General features: G+C 45.5%; 1 protein-coding gene and 2 pseudogenes across 3 annotated transcripts in view; 1 reads left to right on the forward strand and 2 right to left on the reverse strand.

Moving 5' to 3' along the window:
* Positions 1 to 9,506, reverse strand: part of LOC108527904 (MKI67 FHA domain-interacting nucleolar phosphoprotein-like) — a 30,557-nt pseudogene extending 21,051 nt beyond the window's left edge.
* MAP3K8 (mitogen-activated protein kinase kinase kinase 8) overlaps positions 1 to 12,958 on the reverse strand; it is a 130,171-nt gene extending 117,213 nt beyond the window's left edge. For 2 of the 3 annotated variants that reach the window (XM_017869659.1, XM_017869677.1), the window contains exon 1: positions 12,717 to 12,958. The gene's annotated coding sequence lies outside the window, so the exon portion shown is untranslated. Of the gene's footprint in view, positions 1 to 365; positions 382 to 12,716 lie in introns of those variants that run through there. The other variant, XM_017869684.1, reaches the window with a different exon arrangement.
* A 2,028-nt stretch (positions 12,959 to 14,986) lies between these two features.
* LOC108527915 (golgin subfamily A member 2-like) lies at positions 14,987 to 20,824 on the forward strand (annotated as a pseudogene).
* The last annotated feature ends 1,178 nt before the right edge of the window (positions 20,825 to 22,002 follow it).

The raw sequence follows: 22,002 nt of genomic DNA on the forward strand, positions 1-22,002 counted from the left end.
CATCTTCCTGCCGATTCAGCAACGGGATTGGCCCAGCCTGCCGGAAAAGGCCGCCATGCCAAAAGCAGCGGACGCCAACTCCAGGCAGCGCTCCCGGAAACTCCCAATTTTTTGTATTTTTAATAAAAACAGGGTTTCGCCATGTTGCCCAGGCTGGTCTAGAACTCCTGGGCTCACGCGATCTGCCTGCCCTGGACTCCCAAAGTGCTGGGATTATAGGCGTGAGCCACTGCACCTAGCCTTGACTTTGAAATACATGTTGTACATCCCAGTCAGCAGTGAACTCAGGGGAACACCAAAGATGAGGAGAATGAGAGAAGAGATACCTCCAATTAAAAGAGTTCAGATGAGATGTTTGAACTTACATTTTAAAAAGTCCCTTCAGGCCGGGCACAGGGGCTCACGCCTGTAGTCACAGCACTTTGGGAGGCAGAAGTGGTTGCATAGCTTGAGCCTAGAAGTTTGAGACCAGCCTGGGCAACATGGCAAAACCCCATCTCTACAAAAAATACAATAAATTAGCCGGGCGCAGTGGCACCTATGGTCCCAGCTACTGGGGAGGCTGAGGTGGGAGGTCAAGGCTGTAGTGAGCTGAGTGAGACCTACCACTCCACTCCAGCCTGGGTGACAGAGTGAGACCTTGTCTTACAAAAATAAAAAAAAAAAAAAAAAAAGGTGGAGATAGTATGTATTGCTGATTCAAAATTATAACCAGATGCTTAGAATAAATAATTGTATCTGTTGTTTCACAAACCAACCTCAGGATTATTAAAATTAGTTTTATTGGACTTTTTTTTTAAGTTGTCCTGATTCACTCAGGTCTGTCACTTCCAAGCCCATGTTTTACTACTTTGTAACCCTATTTGGAAGGAAAATGCAACTAAGATTATGATCCATCCTGAGATGACACACATATACACCACACATACTCCCCACCACAGTATGATGACACAGTGACCCAACCTTAGGCAAAAGGGTACCACTGCCAGCAAATGCATTTTTTTCTTTATTTCTTCTAAAAGCAGCACATGCGTGTAACATTTTATTGAGATTCTCAACGGCTGCCATTTGGTTTATGCAGCAAATTGTTTACAAAGTAATATTTTCCATTTTGATATTTTAATGAAAATTATGTCCTTTAGTTTTAAAGCCCTGTCTCTCTCCCAAAGAAAGATTAATAACTAACTACCAAGTAATGATTATGTAGGAAAATAACAAAAGCAAAACAGCTTTTAAACACTTGTGATATGGGTAAGGGTCCAAATCAAGACCTTCTGGGTCTACTGGAGGTGCTAGGCTGCCTCAGGACACCATCAGCACCTCACCATCCACAACATCCTCAACAGCTGGGAGCCAAGTACAGACCCCAGGGGCTTCCTATTCCTCAAGCTCCACTCTCTTTTCCTCTCCACCCTTGCTATTGGGCCTCCCCTCCAAATCTACCTAACAAAGGCAGCAGGATCTTTAATACTGTTTGGCTTTGTACATGGAGACAGGATACTCTAGAAAGTTGAGAGATTCCCTGGTCCAGTCTGGGGAGGAAAAAATAAAAAAAAAAGGAAAAGTATGCAAAGTATGATGGATGGTTTCACTTTCTTGTCCACTCAGACACATGCTTATACTTATTAAATGGATGTATCAGATGCTTCAAAATCCTGATGTGTAGTAGCACAAAAGTTCCTTGTAAAAAAGAGGTTGCAAAATAATAAAATTTCTGCAGCAATTCAGGGTCCTGATGACAAAGCTGGTTCTGATAAATAGCTATTTTGACATGCACAGCAGCTTCCCCTGTAAGTCCTGTGTTTGAAGGGTTTCATTTAGACCACGGGAAGTTGGAATCTGAGTTTAAAAGGCTCTCTACTGACAAAATGTGATATATCCAGCAGTGGATTTCTACTCAATAATGAAAGGAACAAACTACCAAAACATGTTATGTGTCATAGAACAACCTCAAAACATTAGCTAAATAAAAAAGCCAGACATGAGACCAGATATTGTATAATTCCATTGATTTGAAATGTCCAAAAAAGGCAAATTTATAGAGACAGAAATGAGCTGATTTACCTCAAAAGGCAGGGATTCAAACTCTCTAGACTACATGTGATACATACATGAGAAAAAATAGGGAAAAGAAAGGAAATTTAAATATAAATAAATGAAAACAATACTTCTCCCTGATTATAAAGAAAATCACATTCTTTTGTGATAATTTGGAAGACAAAATATAAAGAAAATCTTTAATTTTGCCACTCAAAACATTGTTTTGTTGTTTTTTATACTTTTATGCATATAAACATTTTAAAAGTAGAATCATGATACAGAGTCTTTTGTCACTATGTTTTGGGCATATTTCTATGGTAGTCAATACATCCTTGGCATCATCATTTTAATAGCTGGATGTGTATTAAGTTAATCATTGCCACTCCAGAGGTAAATTTTCTTATGTATACATTTTAATGGACTCAACCANCCTAAAACCTTTTCTTCTTCTAAGGTAAAACCTGGCCTTTTGTAGACGTCTGAAGATTCATTTTGAAATACTTTCCGTTTTCTGTAAAATCAAAGAAGGAAAATCATAATCAATTCCTTTTAAGCTAATTTCTTCCCAAGTAATCTTTCTTTTTTTCAAAATCGCTCCTCCATCCGTAGATTTTGTGTTAAGTGCCGATTCTGATTATACCATTTCACTCATGGATATGATGGCTGCTTAAATGGAATATTCCAGTCTTTAAAGAGTTATTTCTGTACTTTTTCAGGTGGCATAAAATGACACTCCAAGGGTCTTTCACCAAACAGGTAGTTGTTCATTGTTTCAGCAACTATCTTGGCAACATCCTCAGACTCAAACTCCACAAACGCATAGCCTTTACTATATCCAGTCCTTTTCTTTCTGGACAGTCTGAACTTGGTAACAGTGCCACACCGGGAGAAATAGGAAAGGATCTGGGTTTCCTTAAGTAGGTTAAGTGGGTGGCGCACATAGACTACTCCAGAAGAAAGTTGTTCTCGTTGTTGTTGTTGCTGTTGTTGTTGTTGTTTGGCCCGGTTATACGCTTGTGAACCTGCGCCACTTCCTTCTGAAACCGCATCTTCCTGCCGATTCAGCAACGGGATTGGCCCAGCCTGCCGGAAAAGGCCGCCATGCCAAAAGCAGCGGACGCCAACTCCAGGCAGCGCTCCCGGAAACTCCCAATTTTTTGTATTTTAATAAAACAGGGTTTCGCCATGTTGCCCAGGCTGGTCTAGAACTCCTGGGCTCACGCGATCTGCCTGCCCTGGACTCCCAAAGTGCTGGGATTATAGGCGTGAGCCACTGCACCTAGCCTTGACTTTGAAATACATGTTGTACATCCCAGTCAGCAGTGAACTCAGGGGAACACCAAAGATGAGGAGAATGAGAGAAGAGATACCTCCAATTAAAAGAGTTCAGATGAGATGTTTGAACTTACATTTTAAAAGTCCCTTCAGGCCGGGCACAGGGGCTCACGCCTGTAGTCACAGCACTTTGGGAGGCAGAAGTGGTTGCATAGCTTGAGCCTAGAAGTTTGAGACCAGCCTGGGCAACATGGCAAAACCCCATCTCTACAAAAAATACAATAAATTAGCCGGGCGCAGTGGCACCTATGGTCCCAGCTACTGGGGAGGCTGAGGTGGGAGGTCAAGGCTGTAGTGAGCTGAGTGAGACCTACCACTCCACTCCAGCCTGGGTGACAGAGTGAGACCTTGTCTTACAAAAAATAAAATAAAATAAAAAAAAAAGACAGTGTTTAGGTTTTGGGTTTTTTGAATGAAAACTTTTTTCAAAAAAAAAAAAAAAAAAAAAAAAAAGGTGGAGATAGTATGTATTGCTGATTCAAAATTATAACCAGATGCTTAGAATAAATAATTGTATCTGTTGTTTCACAAACCAACCTCAGGATTATTAAAATTAGTTTTATTGGACTTTTTTTTTAAGTTGTCCTGATTCACTCAGGTCTGTCACTTCCAAGCCCATGTTTTACTACTTTGTAACCCTATTTGGAAGGAAAAATGCAACTAAGATTATGATCCATCCTGAGATGACACACATATACACCACACATACTCCCCACCACAGTATGATGACACAGTGACCCAACCTTAGGCAAAAGGGTACCACTGCCAGCAAATGCATTTTTTTCTTTATTTCTTCTAAAAGCAGCACATGCGTGTAACATTTTATTGAGATTCTCAACGGCTGCCATTTGGTTTATGCAGCAAATTGTTTACAAAGTAATATTTTTCCATTTTTGATATTTTAATGAAAATTATGTCCTTTAGTTTTAAAGCCCTGTCTCTCTCCCAAAGAAAGATTAATAACTAACTACCAAGTAATGATTATGTAGGAAAATAACAAAAGCAAAAACAGCTTTTAAACACTTGTGATATGGGTAAGGGTCCAAATCAAGACCTTCTGGGTCTACTGGAGGTGCTAGGCTGCCTCAGGACACCATCAGCACCTCACCATCCACAACATCCTCAACAGCTGGGAGCCAAGTACAGACCCCAGGGGCTTCCTATTCCTCAAGCTCCACTCTCTTTTTCCTCTCCACCCTTGCTATTGGGCCTCCCCTCCAAATCTACCTAACAAAGGCAGCAGGATCTTTAATACTGTTTGGCTTTGTACATGGAGACAGGATACTCTAGAAAGTTGAGAGATTCCCTGGTCCAGTCTGGGGGAGGAAAAAATAAAAAAAAAAGGAAAAAGTATGCAAAGTATGATGGATGGTTTCACTTTCTTGTCCACTCAGACACATGCTTATACTTATTAAATGGATGTATCAGATGCTTCAAAATCCTGATGTGTAGTAGCACAAAAGTTCCTTGTAAAAAAGAGGTTGCAAAATAATAAAAATTTCTGCAGCAATTCAGGGTCCTGATGACAAAGCTGGTTCTGATAAATAGCTATTTTGACATGCACAGCAGCTTCCCCTGTAAGTCCTGTGTTTGAAGGGTTTCATTTAGACCACGGGAAGTTGGAATCTGAGTTTAAAAGGCTCTCTACTGACAAAATGTGATATATCCAGCAGTGGATTTCTACTCAATAATGAAAGGAACAAACTACCAAAACATGTTATGTGTCATAGAACAACCTCAAAAACATTAGCTAAATAAAAAAGCCAGACATGAGACCAGATATTGTATAATTCCATTGATTTGAAATGTCCAAAAAAGGCAAATTTATAGAGACAGAAATGAGCTGATTTACCTCAAAAGGCAGGGATTCAAACTCTCTAGACTACATGTGATACATACATGAGAAAAAATAGGGAAAAGAAAGGAAATTTAAATATAAATAAATGAAAACAATACTTCTCCCTGATTATAAAGAAAATCACATTCTTTTGTGATAATTTGGAAGACAAAATATAAAGAAAAATCTTTAATTTTGCCACTCAAAACATTGTTTTGTTGTTTTTTATACTTTTTATGCATATAAACATTTTAAAAAGTAGAATCATGATACAGAGTCTTTTGTCACTATGTTTTGGGCATATTTCTATGGTAGTCAATACATCCTTGGCATCATCATTTTTAATAGCTGGATGTGTATTAAGTTAATCATTGCCACTCCAGAGGTAAATTTTCTTATGTATACATTTTAATGGACTCAACCAAGCATTTTTGGACTGAATTCATAGAAGTAGAATTTCTGGAGGAAAATAACATAAAACAGTTATAGGGATTTTAATAGAAATTTTCAAATTATCCTGTAGGAAAATTAGTTCACTTTATGCTCCCACCAATAGGGACAGAGCTCCAGTTTCCCCCTTCCATTTGTCCTCTTTGCTGGTCTTTAAGCAGAAAATATCATTGTTTTCATTATATTTCTTTGGTTTCTAGTGCTTTTGAACCTTTTAATATGCTTATTGGCCATTTTATTCTTGTGGGAAGTGCCTGTTTCTCCATTGCCTATTTTCTGGCCAAACTCCAAAGTCACATTTCACTTAATTTTTATCCTGCTGATTGAAAGCATTTTAACTTAGTGATTTTAATGTAAACCGGAGCAGGACAGACTGTAATTATCTAGGTCTCACTCTGTCATCCAGGCTGGAGTGCAGTGGCATGATCATAGCTACTGCAGCCTTGAACTCCTGAGCTCAAGCAATTTACCTACCTTAGTCTCCCAAGTAGCTATGACTACAGGCATGTGCCACCACGCCCAGCTAATTTTTAAATTTTTTTGTAGAGATGCGAATTCGCTATGCTGCCCAGGTTGGTCTTGAACTCCTGACTTCAAGTAATCCTCCCACCTTGGCTTGGTGAAGTGCTGGGATTACGGGCATGAACTGTTGCTCCCAGCTAAGAGCTCACTTTTGTTTGCTAGTGGTGTTCTTGGTATCCTTTCATGTTTGAGGCTTTGGTGCTAGTGCTAAAGTATTACACTCACCATCTGAGGTTTACAGGACTTTTGTTTTAATATTGAACAGATGGAACTGTTTAGTTCTGCATCTTTGCAGGTGTACAAAATGTGCCTACCAGGACTCTGCTTTATATCCATTGAAAGCAAGAAGTAATACAGTAAAACTTTGCCTGGCTAGAGGCTTTGAAAGAATGGAGTATTCTGGTTTAATTCTATTAACTTGGAAGTAGGAAGGTGAAAAGAATTCAAAACTTACATTTCCTGTTGAGTGCAATTTGAAAATATAGCCAATGATTCCACTTTTCTTCTCTAGTAAGTTTGGACATTCTGATCTACTTGCTGTGTTATTTTTATTTTATTTTACTTTTTAAATTTTATTTTATTTTATTTTATTTTTTGAGATGGAGTTTTGCTGTTGTTGCCCAGGTTGGAGTGCAATGGTGTGATCTTGGCTCACCACAACCTCTGTTTCCCAGGTTCAAGTGATTCTCCTGCCTCAGCCTTCCAAGTAGCTGGGATTACAGGCATGTGCCACCACACCCGGCTAATTTTGAATTTTTAGTGGAGATGAAGTTTCTCCATGTTGGTCAGGCTGGCCTTGAACTCCTGACCTCAGGTGATCCACCTACCTCGGCCTCCCAAAGTGCTGGGATTACAGGCATGAGCCACCATGCCCAGCCTTGGTGTTTTATTATAAAACTCCTAGTGTGTCTGAGACTTACATTGTGAAGACACTTTTTTAAAACTTGAGATGTAAGAGGATGCAAATGGTATTGTATGAGGTCAGACTGGATGACAACTGATACTTGTAAATACATTTTTTAGATGAAATCTCTGATTGCCACTTGTTTTCTTATTTAAGTCATAAAAATAAAACACATTGGGTGGAGGATGGGAGTAGGAAGGAGATTTATGTCTTTTAATTGCATGTCATTGTTTCATATCAAGACAGAACATATAGTATCCCTGGCTTTGAACCTATAGAAAGAAACACATTTTTCTACCTGCTGTGTGCCAGAGGTTCTTCAACACCTGGAGGGATTACTGCAGCACAGATTGCTGAGCCCTACTCCGGAGTTTCTGATTCATCAGGTCTGGGGCGAGGCCTGAGAATTTGCACTTATAAAAAGTTCTCAGGTGCTGCTGGTGCTGCTAGTCCAGAGACTACATCTTTGAGAACCACTCTTGTCTACTAACTGTAAATTGTAGAACTCTAGAGAAAAGCTTAGTTTGGTCTGGGATAAGAAGCACACAGGTTATGGAGCAAATCATGAAAGATTCAACCCTTGATCCCAGCCTACTGTGGAATTCAGGTAACAAGCAATACACAGTGACATAACACAATTCTTGGTTTTCATGATTGCGAATCATAGCCAAGTATCAAGTGAGAAATTCAGTATCATTTGCAAAGCTTAGAGAGGCCAGGTGATTCTAGAAAAATGGACCGTGTATTTGTTTTAAACTGGTAAAGAGCTTTGAGTGCTTATTAAATTGAAAGCTTTGTGTTTTAATTTATTTTTTATTTTGTTTTATTTTTTGAGATGGAGTCTTGCTCTGTCACCCAGGCTGGAGTACAGTGGCATGATCTTGGCTCACTGCAACTTATGCCTCCCGGGTTCAAGTAATTCTCCTGCCTCAGCCTCATGAGTGGCTGGGATTACAGGCACTTACCACCATGCCTGGATAGTTTTTGTATTTTTAGTAGAGATGGGGTTTCACCATGTTGGCCAGGCTGGTCTTGAACTCCTGACCTCAGGTGATCCACCCCCTCAGCCTCACAAAGTGCTGGGAATACAGGCAAAGCCAGCGCACCAGGCCCAAATGCTTAGTGTTTTTAAAGATAGTAGACATGTTTATTGTTTCAAAAATATCTTAACAATAATGTAGGAGAATAAGAGAAACATTTTTCTAAAAAAGGGAAATCACTGTGATTATTTTATCTTATTGGAATGTTGAGTAATATAGTCTGCTTTATTAATCATCAAGCATGCTGTAGATTTTCCATTTTTATAGGCTTTGTATCTCAATTGAGGTAATACTGGTAATTCTTGTACTCCATTTGAAGATGAAAAATATAGGCCAAACTCATAGACCTTGCATAGAAGCTGGATAATGAAGACAGTTCTGGAGGAACACATAGACACACACACATAGACACATATATTTACAAAGTATACACACTTTTTTTTAAGTTTCTTTTTTAAAGTTTTAAAGCTTTTAAAGCAAAAGTTGACCCCTCCCCTCTCCTAGAGTGGGCAGCCCCTCCCATCTCCCAGAGTAGGTGGGGACAGTGGTTGCATGGACAGCTTTCCTTGTGACACTGCAGGGCCTCTGGACATGCTGCTGCCTGGCCACACCTCCTTTCACATTCATCTTTCTCATTGACCAATGGGCTTGGATCATTAAGGCCACGCCCCTATTTTGAGTTCTAGTGGTGCCCTGGTTACACCTTCTCTGGCTCAGTCTCACAGCTGCCTGGTAGGTGACGGGAGGTATTTTGCAGTCATTGCTGGGATTTCACTGATGTGGCCCCAACACTGCCTCCCTCCCCACCCCACGATGTTGGAAGACACTTGACAAAGTAAACAGGCCACGGCCAAGAAAAAGGTAAAACACACCAGGTCATGGCCCCCCAACCCAGCCACAAATCCCCTCTGATGGCAAAACCACTACCTAAACCATACAACTCCTGAGGCACACCAGGCTTGGCCCCCCAAACCCAGCACCTCTGGGGTTCCCCAACCAAAGTCTTGTCAGTCAGCCCTACCCCTTCAGCAAGCAGCCCAGCCCCTGCCCTTGCCAGTAACCCCAGGGTGACTTTGGGCAGGTGACTCCTGGGGCTCCCTGGTCCATACTCGGCCCTCACCTGCTGCTGCCCCAAGCCCAACCTCCCTGGGTTCTTTGGGCTCACATCTCCAAGGCCCTGGGTCCCCTGCCCAAGCCTCTGCCCTCATCAGTCACTCTGAGTGACTTTGGGCTGGTGACTCCTGGGGCTTCCTGTGGTAGACTCTGCCTTCTGCTGCCCCAAGCCCAACTTCCCTGGGCTCTTTGGGCTGGCATCTCCAAGGACCTGGGTCCCAGCCCTGCATCCCCCTCCTACATCATGGAGCGGTGACTCAGCCATCGTGCTGATGTGTTCTCCTCCTCCTCGGGAGGAATGGAATGTAGTGATGTCACAGTGCCCCTAGGAACTGTCATTACTGCTCCAAGACCAGCCTTTGATCTTAGGACCCAGTGTTCTCACCCCATTTCTGGTTCCTCTGGTTGCAGCACAAATTTCCAGCTGGAAGGAGAATGGGGACTATGGGACCTGGGAGCAAGAGTTTTCAGGCTGCCTTACTCCCTTAACATAGACATTGACAGTGTGAAAAGCCTACACTTCCTCCATGAACTCAAAACATTAACAGTATCTCTGGGTGGCAATGGGAGAACAGGTTTGGTTTGGTTTTCTCCCAAGCTTCTACTCTCCAGAGAGACTTTAACAATTTTTTCTGAGTTTTCCACCTCATACTCTAATTCTCCATAGTTCTGGGACCAGATTGCCCTTCAGTCAGTGGTCTCTGGAGTGAGATCTGCTCATCTTCTGTGTAACAGATCTTGAGAAACTGAACTTGACAGCTTGAATCTTCCTCATATCATCTCAACCTGGGATGCTTTGAGTGCCACAGGATGAATGTGGGACATCTTTCTGAAGCATCAGTTTCCCTTGATTCTCTTGAGAGAGAAAAAACATTAGTGTACTTATGGATGACAGTCACATAGGTTTCTGAGAGTATACCACACCTCTCTGAAATGAGGCTTAGGTTGTTCTCTTTCTGATAAATTCCTAGATTTAACAGAAAGGCAGCCTTCTGCCATGAGGACACATTGATAGAAAAGTTTGAGAGGTACTGGTGCACTTCTTAACACTAACAGACGTGTGAGGATATATGATTCTAAACCACACAGTGTAGAGTCCCTGCCCACTTAATGTTTACTTTTCTACCTCTACCTCTGGTTTTGGTCCCTGGCAGCTGCTGATTCATGGCAAAACCCCAGAGCTTGGAGTCAAAAGACTGAGTTTAAGTTCCAGTATTGCCTTTTTTTTTTTTTTTATAGCCATGATATCAATCCCTCTCAATCACTAAGTGATTGTGGCAACACTTTGTACAGTTGTTGGTGGCATTAAATCAGATGGTGTATAAGATTATTTTGTAAAAACTGTAAAGGAGGATGTGACTATAGGGGCTTGTAGTTCTCATGAGTGTTACTGTTCTTCTTTCCCACAGTTAAAAGAATATCAGCAGAGGAACAGCCCTGGTGTTCCAGCAGGAGCAAAGAGAAAAAAGAAAAAAAATCGCAGTAGCTCTGAGACAACCACTTCTGGTGGTTGCCACTCACCTGGGGATATGAGTCTTGGCTGGCCAGGCTCCTGGGGATAGTGGGCCCAAGGGACAGTAGAGGGTAATTGTTAAGACTGTGGAAGAACTGCTGGGTACTCATTAAGAATTCTGGGTTTGAATCCTGCCTCTCCATCTGCTAGGGATATGATTTAGGGCAAGTTGCTTGAGCTCTTTGGGCCTCTCTTTTCACATCTGTAAAATAGAATGGTGTTGCTTGACTTCCATTTGTGAAGTGTAAATGAGATTTGTAATTGCTGTTGTTTTTATGTTAATCCCTAGTACATGGCCTGCTGTAAACACCCAGGACAGCCAGGAAATGGTGTTGTTGTTTGATTTTTCTCATCCCCAGTCTCAAGGGGAAGCCAGGCCAATGAGAACAGCCACTTGCCATCAGGCTGTCTCTTTAGAAGTCACTGAAAGGGCCCCAGGATGTGGTAAGGAGGGCCCCAGGCACTAGAATTAAGAGAAGATCTAACTTACCACCAGATTGCTGGGTGACCATAGAAAAATAATCACTTCTTCCCTTGGACCTCAGTTTCCTTCTCTGTAAGAAGATACTGGATAAGATCAGTGTCTTTAAATCTTGTTTTTTAGCTGGAGTCCCCTTTGTTCAAACGAACCCTTTACTCAGAAGTCTGTTTTTTTAAATGGAGGTGGTGGTGTGGAGCTCTACTAGATTCATCGCCCAGGTCCTGGGCCTGAGGAGAGGGGTCTAGTGAGTGGATTAAGAGCTGCATTGGTCAGGTGACTCCACTCTGTGACTGCATTGCTCAGGAGATTCTTCCATCTACGTGTTCCTGCCCCTGGCAAGGCAGCAGGTGGCCGTTTGGAAGAATGGCACAGGCCATGGTTTTGATCTCTGCTCTTCTTCAGCGGTTCGTTTCCCTGAACCCACATTTTCCTCCTTCCTTGACTTTCTTGCTTCTCTCTAAGCCACTTCTGTCTTTCTCCCCCTGCCCTTGTTTTTCCGTTTTTGCCTCCTGTAGATTCAGGACATTCTGAAGGTGCTGGTGTTCATCCTTAACCATTCCAATGGGGTAACGCTCTCCCATTGGACAAATGCAAGGTGAAGCAGTGCTGAGACACCTCTCTGGCTTGTTCTCTCCAGCTGTGCATGCCCCTGAGGCTTCTCTGGTTTGGGGGATACTTTGTTTTATTTTATGTTGCTGCCATTAACCTTCAGCCTGTTTATGTCTGCTTCTTCACCTGTTCAATTGAGGTTTGTCCTTCCCTGCATCTTTTACCGTCTTGGAGAAGGTGAGATTAAAGTTTAAAAGTAATTTGGGAATAATGTACAGAGCAGGCGTGTGGGATTTGCGGCTTTTCTTTTTTTTTTTTTTTTTTGAGACAGGGTCTCACTCTCTCACCCAAACTGGAGTGTAGTGGTGTGATCTCAGCTTACTGCAACCTCTGCCTCCTGGGTTCAAGTGATTCTCAGACTAAGGCAAGCCTCCTGAGTAGCTGGGATTACAGGCACCTGCCACCATGCCCGACTAATCTTTGTATTTTTAGTAGAGGGCTTCACCTCTACTAAAGGGTTTCACCATGTTGGCCAGGCTAGTCTTGAACTCCTGACTTCAAGTGATCCACCTGCCCCCACCTCCCAAAGTGCTGGGATTACAGGCATGAGCCATCATGCCCGGCCTGGGACTTGGGCTTTTGAATGCCCAGTGTGGTACTCTTAGACTAAGAGAGATGAAAAAAAAAAAAAAACCTTTAGGTTTTGCCCTAAAGGCAAGGATCTATAGACTACATAAACGTTTGTGCTTATTTTGCATTAACTCACTTTGGTTTAAGAGTAGGGAACATAGGGTTAAGAGAAAATGAGTTCACATTATAGTTGAAAGGGTTGAAGCTAATTTTTCAGAGGAATTAACCATAAAAGATGTGAGGTTAACCAAACAGATGAGTGACCAAGACCCTAATCTCTTGAAAATCAAATGGACACTTACCATATTTACTGGGCTTTTGACAACGAAGGCACTTTGCTAAATAAACAGTGGAGAGAACAGCTGAACAAGGTAGGGTGCAGACTGAGGGAGGCAGACTCCTCTGAAGGAGGCAAGAGAGAAGTTTGGAACATTCCAAATGCTCAGCTCAGGGGGAGGTTGGTTCTGAATGGACTCAAGGGTGGAGGAGGTGACATTTGAGGTTGGCTGGAAGATTAAAGGTGGGTAACATGCATCCATATGGGGAGTGGGGGAGGCAGGGGGAGCGGTGAGGTCATGGCCATCATTATGAACTCACAGAGCACCTTTCAGGAGCACAAAGAGCCTGGTGGGAGGCAGGGCATAGGGACACATGGGGCTTGAAGATGACCTCCTCTGGCTGTGATTTGGCATTTCCTCCATATCTAACTTGCCTGGGAGACTCCTGCCAAGCCAAAGGAGCAGGGCAAGAATGGAGGCAGATCCTGCTGGATATGGGCATGGGGAGGGGGACTGACAGAGCACACTTGGCTGCTGTTAGAGAGTTGTTCAGTCATCACACCTGTTACCCCCAGTAGGTCAGGTCTGTCCAGGTGCTGTGACTCACCTTGCCGGCTCAGAAGAGACACTGAATGATACGGTAGGGAGCACAGGCCTAGAGGAATCCTGCAGCCATGCCCAGCCCAGGTTCTGGAAACAAAGGCCCAGATCCGCATATTTCCTTCTTGCTGTTTTGTTTTGTTTTCATTTTGTTTTGAGATAGAGTCTCACTCTCTCTCCTGGAGTGCAGTAGTGCAATTTTGGCTCCCTACTGCCTTCGCCTCCCAGGTTCAAGTGATACAGTCAAGTGCCTCAGTCTCCCCTGTAGCTCGGATAACAGACAAGCACCATTATGCCTGGTTAATTTGTTTATATTTTTAGTGGAGACGGGGTTTCACCATGTTGCCCAAGCTGGTCTCAAACTCCTGGCCTCAAGTGATTCACCTATCTCAGTCTCCCAGAGTGCTGGGATTACATGCATGAGCCACTGTGCCAGGCCCCTTGCTGTTTTTATACTTTCTCTATAGCCATAACTGTTTCCCATGTAATTTTTTTTTTAATTTCTTATTTTTATTACCCCTACATCATCTGCTACTCTGAAGGATCTGGAGGTAAGAGGCCCTGGGCCAAGGTGCAGTGACCCTGTGGGCCAGCCCCCCAACCTCCTCCCACAGTGGGGACTGGGTGCCCCTCTGCCAGTTGAGACAGCCCACACACATCCCAGCCATAATGATTGTTCTCTCTACCTCTCCCCACAATCCTCCTCCAATTTCTCCTCTCTGCATGTGCCTCAGAACCAGTACCAAGAACTAGAAATAGCCCTGGACTCAAGCTCCACAACAATCGGTCAAGTCAATGAAAACACTGAGTCACTGCTAAGAGTCCAGTGGCATCCCCTTATTCCATGCGACCAATCCTGGGCTTCAGTTTCCCCTTGGGGTCCTGAAGAAAGGGCCTGGGGGCCCCTGGTGCCAAGGGCAAATGGGGAGCTGGGGTGCCCAGGCCTCACCTGGAGGGACCCCAGAGCACAGAGTGTGCAGCACGGCTCTTCTGTTACTGCCCTTTTTGCTGCAGGATGGAGTCCTGCCCAGAAGGCAGCATGGCCATTTCTTGCTGCTTTTGTGTGTGGTTGTTAGAAGCAGCCTGGGACTGAGTCAGCTGCTGTGGGTTAGTTGGGGGGCACTGTGGGAATGAGCACTGGATACAGAGCTTGGAAGCCAAGTGCCCACCCTGCCCTTACCTGGCTGTGGCCTTGACCAAGTCCTAGGTGGGAGATTGGGTACTTGTACTGTGAAGGTACAGAAGAGTACCTTTAGTATGTTACCATTTGTGTAGAGAGGGGGATCGTGTGTGTGTGTGTGTGTGTGTACGTACTATAATAATATACATAAAACATATCTGCAAGGATTTGTAAAAAAATCAGCAGACAGCAATAGGGTGGCTGGGAGATACTTCCCTTCTGTATCTTCTGAGTTTTGGACTATGTGAATGTATCATCCTTTCAAAAAGTGAACAAAAGATTAATTTCTTCCTATCTGTGCCCCCACCCCCAGCAAGAAAAATGGGCTTAGAGAATAGGATAGATCTGGGTATCCAAATCCCAGCTCTGTCTAAGTGATCTTAGGAAAGCACTTAACCTCTGATACTCCATGTTTTTCATCTACACGATAGAGGCAATCATAGTAACTGTCTCATATGGTGGTTGTGAGGATTCAATGGGATCATTAGCATGGTGCCTGATGAAGCACTCAATAATGGTTCAAACAGTGGTAGTAATAACAGTAATAACAATAGCAATATTATCTGTTCTCTCTGGGCCTCTGTTAGCCAGCTGTAAAATCAATCTTTTTCCCTGTCCCTTCCAACTGTACTGAGTTCTTTTAAAAACCAGACCATGGGCTTAGAAATGCCTTGACCCCTTACTGACCAAGTTGTATATTGAGCCTAGCCCTAGCCCTTTTAAGGGGCACTGGGTAGAACAGCCCGGGCTCCCCAGACAGAAACTTCTCACTCTTCACCATCCAGTCCTCAAGCCGCTGTGAAGCAGTCTTCGAGCGGCAGTTACAGCAGTCCATAAAGGCGCGGGCACAGCTGGAAGCACACACGACACAGGTGAGGCTTTGCACAGGGAGGTATGTGGAAGAAAGATGACCCCAGGTGGCCAGAAGCAGGTGAGGACCAGGGACAGCCCTTCCTAACTTCTGTGCCCATTCTTGCAGATGATGGAATCATTTAAACAAGCCTAGCTAGAGAGAGATGAATATGCTCAACATCTAAAAGGAGAGAGGGCCCGGTGGCAGCAGAGGGTATGGAAAATGTCAGAGGAGGTGAGGCCTGACCCTTAAGCCCCCCACCTTAGATAGGTCACTGGATCTTTCTAGGCATCTGTAAAATGGGAATAGTACAGCCAGTACGGTCATGGGTCTGGGCTTTGTGGAGGTGGAGGCGGAGAGGGAGATGGTAGCCTGTCCAGCCACCGGCCCCTCTCTCGAGGACCCCTTCCCCCTGTGCTTTGGACAGGTTTGCACATTGAAGGAGGAGAAGAAACATGACACGCACCGGGTATAGGAGCTGGAGGGGAGACTGGCCGAACTCATAAACTAGATGGGTAAGATGGGCTGTCATGGCCTGGGAGCAGGACTGGCATCAGAGGGCTGTGGGGGTGGCTTAGAATGCCCTAGGGAGGTGGGTGGATGGAAGGGCTTTGAGGCAGAGGGAAAGAGGTCTGTGACAGGAGACAGCAAGTCTTGTAATCTCCATGAACCTCAGTGTCCACATCAGCAAACAGGGAGGAGTGCCCATTGTCAGCCACCCACAGGGCTCTCTATCTGAAAGTGACCTGGAAGATTGGCTACCATTCGAGTGCGAGGAATAATTAGCAGTGAGGCCAAGTTTGGGGAGCCTGAGAGGAGTTGCGCACCAAGAGAAGGGCTTTTATTTGTTGTTTTGTTTTTGAGAATCCAGAGGCCTTTGTTGTCTGCTTCCTTTCTCAGCTGAACCCCGCCCCTGGAGCCCCAGCTGGGCCCTCTGTGGTGGAACAGCACCTACAAGCTGAGGCCGAGCAAGTGAGAAAGGAGCTGGAGAGTCTGGCAGGACAGCTCCAAGCTCAGGTGCAAAACAGTCAAGGCTTGAGTCACCTGAACTGGGAGCAGGAGGAGAGGCTGCTGGAACAGGAGAGGCTGCAGGAGTAGGAGGAGAGCCTGCGGGAGCAGGAGGAGAGGCTGTTGGAGCTGGAGCGGAAAGCCAGGCTCTGGGAGGAGCAGGCAGAGACACGCATGCAAACCTTTTGGAATCGCACTACCATCAACTGCGCACTCTCTCAGAACCAAGAGCTCCACGAGCAGCTGGCTGAGCCACAGAGCAGCTTTGAGGAGCTGGTGCATTGCCCCACCTGGGGTGCCTGCCCTCCTCCCTAACCCTCCAGGCCTTTGATTCCCCACCTGTAAAATGGGGAAGTGTAGCCCTCACTTGAAATGGTAATTCTAAAGGCACCTGCCTCCACACTTCCTGGTGCCATGGGAGGTAGACACCAAGTTCTGGGGTCTCCAGCTGCGGTGGGTTGCCGCAGATTGCTTCTCTCTGTCCAGAACAATCAGAATAAGAGTGCACTGCAGTTGGAGCAGCAAGTAAAGGAGCTGCAGGAGAAGCTGAGCAAGCTGAAGGAGAGGGTAACCTCTGACCCATCCAAGGAGGGCTGGGAGGTGAGCACCAGCCTCTGGGGAGGGGAGGTGCAAGGCCAAAGGCAGCTCCAGCCTGGGGACAGGTGACACCAGCGCCCTCCAGGGTAGTCCTGTGACTGTTTCTTGCTTCCTGTCCTCTGACTTTTAGAGACGGGTAGCCTTGGGCTCCTCCCAGGTGTGGACATCATCATCCCAGCTAGGCATGGAGCTCCCCAATCATAGGGGAAGAGTCAATGGTATAAGAAGCTCCTTATTTCAGGCGCAGTGGCTCACACCTGTAATCCCAACACTGGGAGGCTGAGGCTGGAGAATCACTTGGGGTCTGGAGTTTGAGACCAGCCCTGACAACATGGCAAAACCTCATCTCTACTAAAATCACACACACACACACACACACACACACACACACACACAGATTAGCCAGGCATGGTGGCACATGCCTATAATCCTAGCTACTCAGGAGGCTGAGGCATGAGAATCGCTTGAGCCCAGGGGGGTAGAGGTTGCAGTGAGCTAAGATTGCACCACTGCACTCTAGCCTGGGCCAGAGTGACACTCTGTCTCAAAACAAAACAAAACAAAAACAAAAAAGGCTCCTTAGATTCAAACTGGATTCTGGCCTTGGTTCCACTAGTCACCATTCACCTACTTTGCATCTCTAAATCTCTGTTCCTTTAACTTCAAAAGGAAGTTAGCATTTTCCTTGCTGAGGTGCTGAGGATTAGATGAGATAATACGTGGAAAGCATTAGGCATATAAGCACACTTAGCAGATAGTGGTTGGCTCCCTCTGCTTTTCCACCAGCCTGTGGCCTACAGTTTAAATGGTGGGAAGAAGTGTATAAGATTTGAGGCTGGGGAAGGAGGCATGGGGTTCTAGGAAAGGGAGGCAGTCACTTAGGCCTGGAGCAAGAGGCCAGGGGCCTGGGTGGGTGACAGAGCTCCACAGTGTCCTCAGTACCCTATTAATGGGCCCAGAATCTGGAAGCCAGCCATCATGTACCCTCACGCCCACGGTCTTCCCGCAGGTGAAGTTGAAGAACCAAGAGGCTCAGAGTCTGCGGCAGCAGGGAGACCAGTTCCTGGGTCACCTGCAGCAGTACGTGGCTGCCTGTCAGCAGCTGATCTCTGAGAAGCAGATGCTGCACAGGCAGTTACTGCTGCAGACCCAGCTCATGGACCAACTGCAGCAGCATGAAGCTCAGGGCAAAGCGGTGGCTGAGATGGCCCGCCAAAAGTTGCAGGAGACGCAGGAGAGGGAATTGCTGAGGATGAGGCCTTGAGGGGGATGACCTGGCAACCTCCGTGCCTTCTCACTCTCTTTCCTCACCCCTTATGAGCATCTGGAAGCTACCAGCCAGCAGAACCAGCAGCTACAGGCCCAGTTGAGCCTCATGGCACTCCCTGGGCAAGGTACAGGAGACCACTCAGAGGAAGAGGAGAGAGCCCCAGAAGGAAAGGGGGACTGTTAGCAGCATAGGATTGAGGAGCTGGAAGAGACCTTTAGAACAGCTGGTCATTATGCTGACCAGATGTCTGCACTAAGTTCAGCATCAATATTGTGACCTCCTAGAAGTGGGGGGCCACCAGGTTGCCTAAGGATGGGTGAACTGGTCCAGGTCAGAAAGGGAGCAGGTCAGAACTCCCGCACCGACTGGTAGTGGGACTGTGCCTGGGCTGTATAGCAAGATCTTGGTTCTTAAAAGTAAAAATAAAGAACAGTAGCTCATTCCCTTCTGGGGAGGGGCTGGCTCAGGGTTACACAGTGAGGGTGAGGGCAGAGGTAGGCTGGCAGTTGTCAGCCGAGTTGCTTTGAGTGCACTGCAGTTGGAGCAGCAAGTAAAGGAGCTGCAGGAGAAGCTGAGCAAGCTGAAGGAGAGGGTAACCTCTGACCCATCCAAGGAGGGCTGGGAGGTGAGCACCAGCCTCTGGGGAGGGGAGGTGCAAGGCCAAAGGCAGCTCCAGCCGAGTTGTCTGAGGACCCCTCTGTCCGCCCTCCACAGGAGATGGAGGCGGACATCTGGACAATGAGGAAGAGGAGGTGCCACGGCCCATGCTGAGCATCCTGGAGGACCTGGAGAGCCGGGAGGTAATGGTGAGACTGACTCCCCCTGCTCCCGCTTTGCCACCTTCCTCTGTGGTCCCTCCCAGACCCCCTTATGCTCTTGGTTTTCCCACCTTCTGATTTTTGTGGGCCCTCACCCCTTCCGGGAGCCAGCGGTCAGACGTCATTTCACCTGTACAGGTGCACTCTCCGAGGCCCCAAGGGAAGGGGCTGCGCTCCACCTCCCTGCCCTGTTTTTTCTGTATATGCCCCTACAAGAATACTCACCTCTTGCCTTCAGGTGGCATTTTTCAACTCCGCTGGAGCCAGTGCCCAGGAGGAACAGGCACGGCTATGTGGGCAAGGAGCAAAGGGTATGGTGCCAGCGCCTGACTCACCTTGTGGCCTTGGCCCAGAAGGAGCCAGAGGCAGTAACCCCAGCCCCAGGGACTGAGGGTGAGTCTGTGTGTGGGCAGACCCACCAGGCCCTGCAGGGGGCCATGGAGAAGCTGCAGGTGAGTGAGTCCTGACATGGGCCAAGAAGGGTGGGGGCAGGGCAGAGCAGGTTGCTCTTAAGATGTGACCCCATTATTTTGGCCCCAGAGTGGCTTTATGGACCTCCTAAAGGAGAAGGCGGACCTGAAGGAGTGGGTGGAGAAACTAGAGCTTCGATTCATCCACCTAGCAGGAAAGACGGACACCATCAGTGAGTGAGAGGCCAGGGAAGGCAGGGGGAGCTGCAGGGCCATTGGAGGGGCCCCAGCATCTGAGCCCTGTCCTCCTGCAGGAAAGTACATCACAACATATGAGAGCCAGAGGGCAGTGCCAAAGATGCGGCACCAGGAGGGGGACATTATCAGGCTGGCCCAGGACAAGCAGGAGATGAAGGTAGGGCGTGCAGCATCTCTGCGGGTGTAGGCGTGGCCATGGGCGAGGACACTGGCACCAGCGTGCAGCTGAGCACCCCTCCCTTCAGGTGAAACTGCTGGAGCTGCAGGATCTGGTGTTGCGGCTTGGCGGCAACCACAACGAGGGGCATGGCAAATTCCTGGCCGCTACCCAGAACCCTGCTGATGATTGCGCTCCAGGTGCCCAAGCGCCCAGGAGCCTGGGGCTGCTGGCAAGCAGGGGGGTGAGTAGAGCCCTCAGGCGGGGTGGGCAGGCAGGAGCAGGGGAGGCTCACACTGCACGCAGATGCCCACTCTCCTCTCTCCAAAGATTTTTGTGAGGTGAGCTGACAGCCTGGAGCCTGCACCAGGAGTGGCCATGGAGGGTTGTCCCCACGACGACCCCACTGCACAGCAGCTCATGCAGCTGCTTCCTGAGATGCAGGACCCCCAGGAGCACCCAGACTTGGGCAGCAACCGCTTCATGCCATTCTTTTCGGGCTGCCAAGAACAGGGAGCTAAACATCGCCATCATCTAAGAGCTGGTCAAGAAATTAAAAAAGAAAAAAAAGTTATGGGGTTAATCTCCTACACAATTCATTTTACTTCATTCGAATGTTAGAGCCACTCATGATTGTTTGTGTTTCTAATTTATAGTTTACATTTATTTGTAAAAAATTAAAGGAGAGTGGGTCTTTCCCTGATGTTCACTCTGGCATCCCTTAGCATTTTTCTTTTTTAATTTGATAATTGTAGGTCATTAGAATGCATATTGAGTTTGCCCTTATGTGGTGGGAATTCAAACACGCAAAGACCCACTATTTGCACAAAACTATTCTTGCTGGTTTGGAATAGGCCACGATGCTTTTTTAATGTTATTGCAGCATGTATATTCATTACAGAATTCAGGTAAAATTTGCTTATGTTCTGTTATTATGTTTGATCAAATTCTAATCATGGTGATGTCTTCATTAGCTCAATATGTGGCTTGCCCTCAAGTGTGCACTGTTTATTACTTTGTAATATGCCACTCTGAGGACTGACATTTAGAGTTGTTTAAAGGCCAAGAACTGTAAACAGCCCTTCCCTTATTTTCTGTGTCTTGGGAATGGGAGTAATAACATTTTGGGGAGCTTTTAAAATCTCACAGAAGAGGAAAATGGCCTGCTCTGGCAAGTATGTGTAGAATAGAGTATGTTTCATTTGTTCCGGTGCCAAGAATGAACGCTGTACTATGGTAGTTCCCTTAGGATTTGTATGTGCTCTGGGCTCATGAGGATATTGCATCATGAGCTGCGGCCGTTGTACCCTTTTTTGATTACCTAAAAAGGGATTATTTCTGATAAATGAAAGGCTTCCATCATTGACTGTGGATGTGGAAAACCTTTCCTAGCTTACAGCATCTATATCTATAATACATTTTAAAGTCAGAGTTCATGTTACCTGTTTCAATCACCTGTCTCCACGGCCAGCAATCCCCAAAGTTCAGGAGCCGTGATGCCCTCCCAGGAAACTGACTGCAATGCAGATTCTTGGGCTCCACTTCATAAATTCAGTAGGGCTTAGTGGGGCAATATTAGAAGCTTAGAGTTCATCAGAAATATAGAATTTTAAAATGTGAGTTCAACTGAATAAATTTGAATTTCTGTAGGAAATAAAGAATCAAAATACCTATTTAAAGATTGCAATATATGGTCATTATTTTAAAGTATCTGATTAAACCTGATAGGTTTTCCAGAAATGAAAAAATCAGCTCTAAAACCAAAGCTGATATTTAGAAGATGTGAAAATGTAACTCAGCCCTATCCATAATAGAGTTTCTCTAAAACTTTATCTTACAGAGTCACTTTAAAATAATACAGTTCTTGAAAAATGTAACTGCTGTGTTAATGTTTTGAAATAAGTTAAAACATTTTAAAATATGAATACTGTAGTTTAAAACAAAGAACCTGGGGGAAGGAAAAGTAGAGAAAGAGATAGCAATTTCAGTCTGAACCTTTATTTGCCAAGTTTTCTTAGAATGACTTCTACCAATTTATGAATTCCTGTCAACAGAATGTATAATGGAAATACTGAAAGACTGTTGTCTAAAGTGCCATTATTGACTGCTACTGTGATGCTACTGTAATGTAATAAATTAGGAAATTGTTGCAAAGTGCT

This window comes from Rhinopithecus bieti, unplaced genomic scaffold, assembly GCF_001698545.2.
Source record: "Rhinopithecus bieti isolate Rb0 unplaced genomic scaffold, ASM169854v2 scaffold_758, whole genome shotgun sequence".
Taxonomy (NCBI): domain Eukaryota; kingdom Metazoa; phylum Chordata; class Mammalia; order Primates; family Cercopithecidae; genus Rhinopithecus; species Rhinopithecus bieti.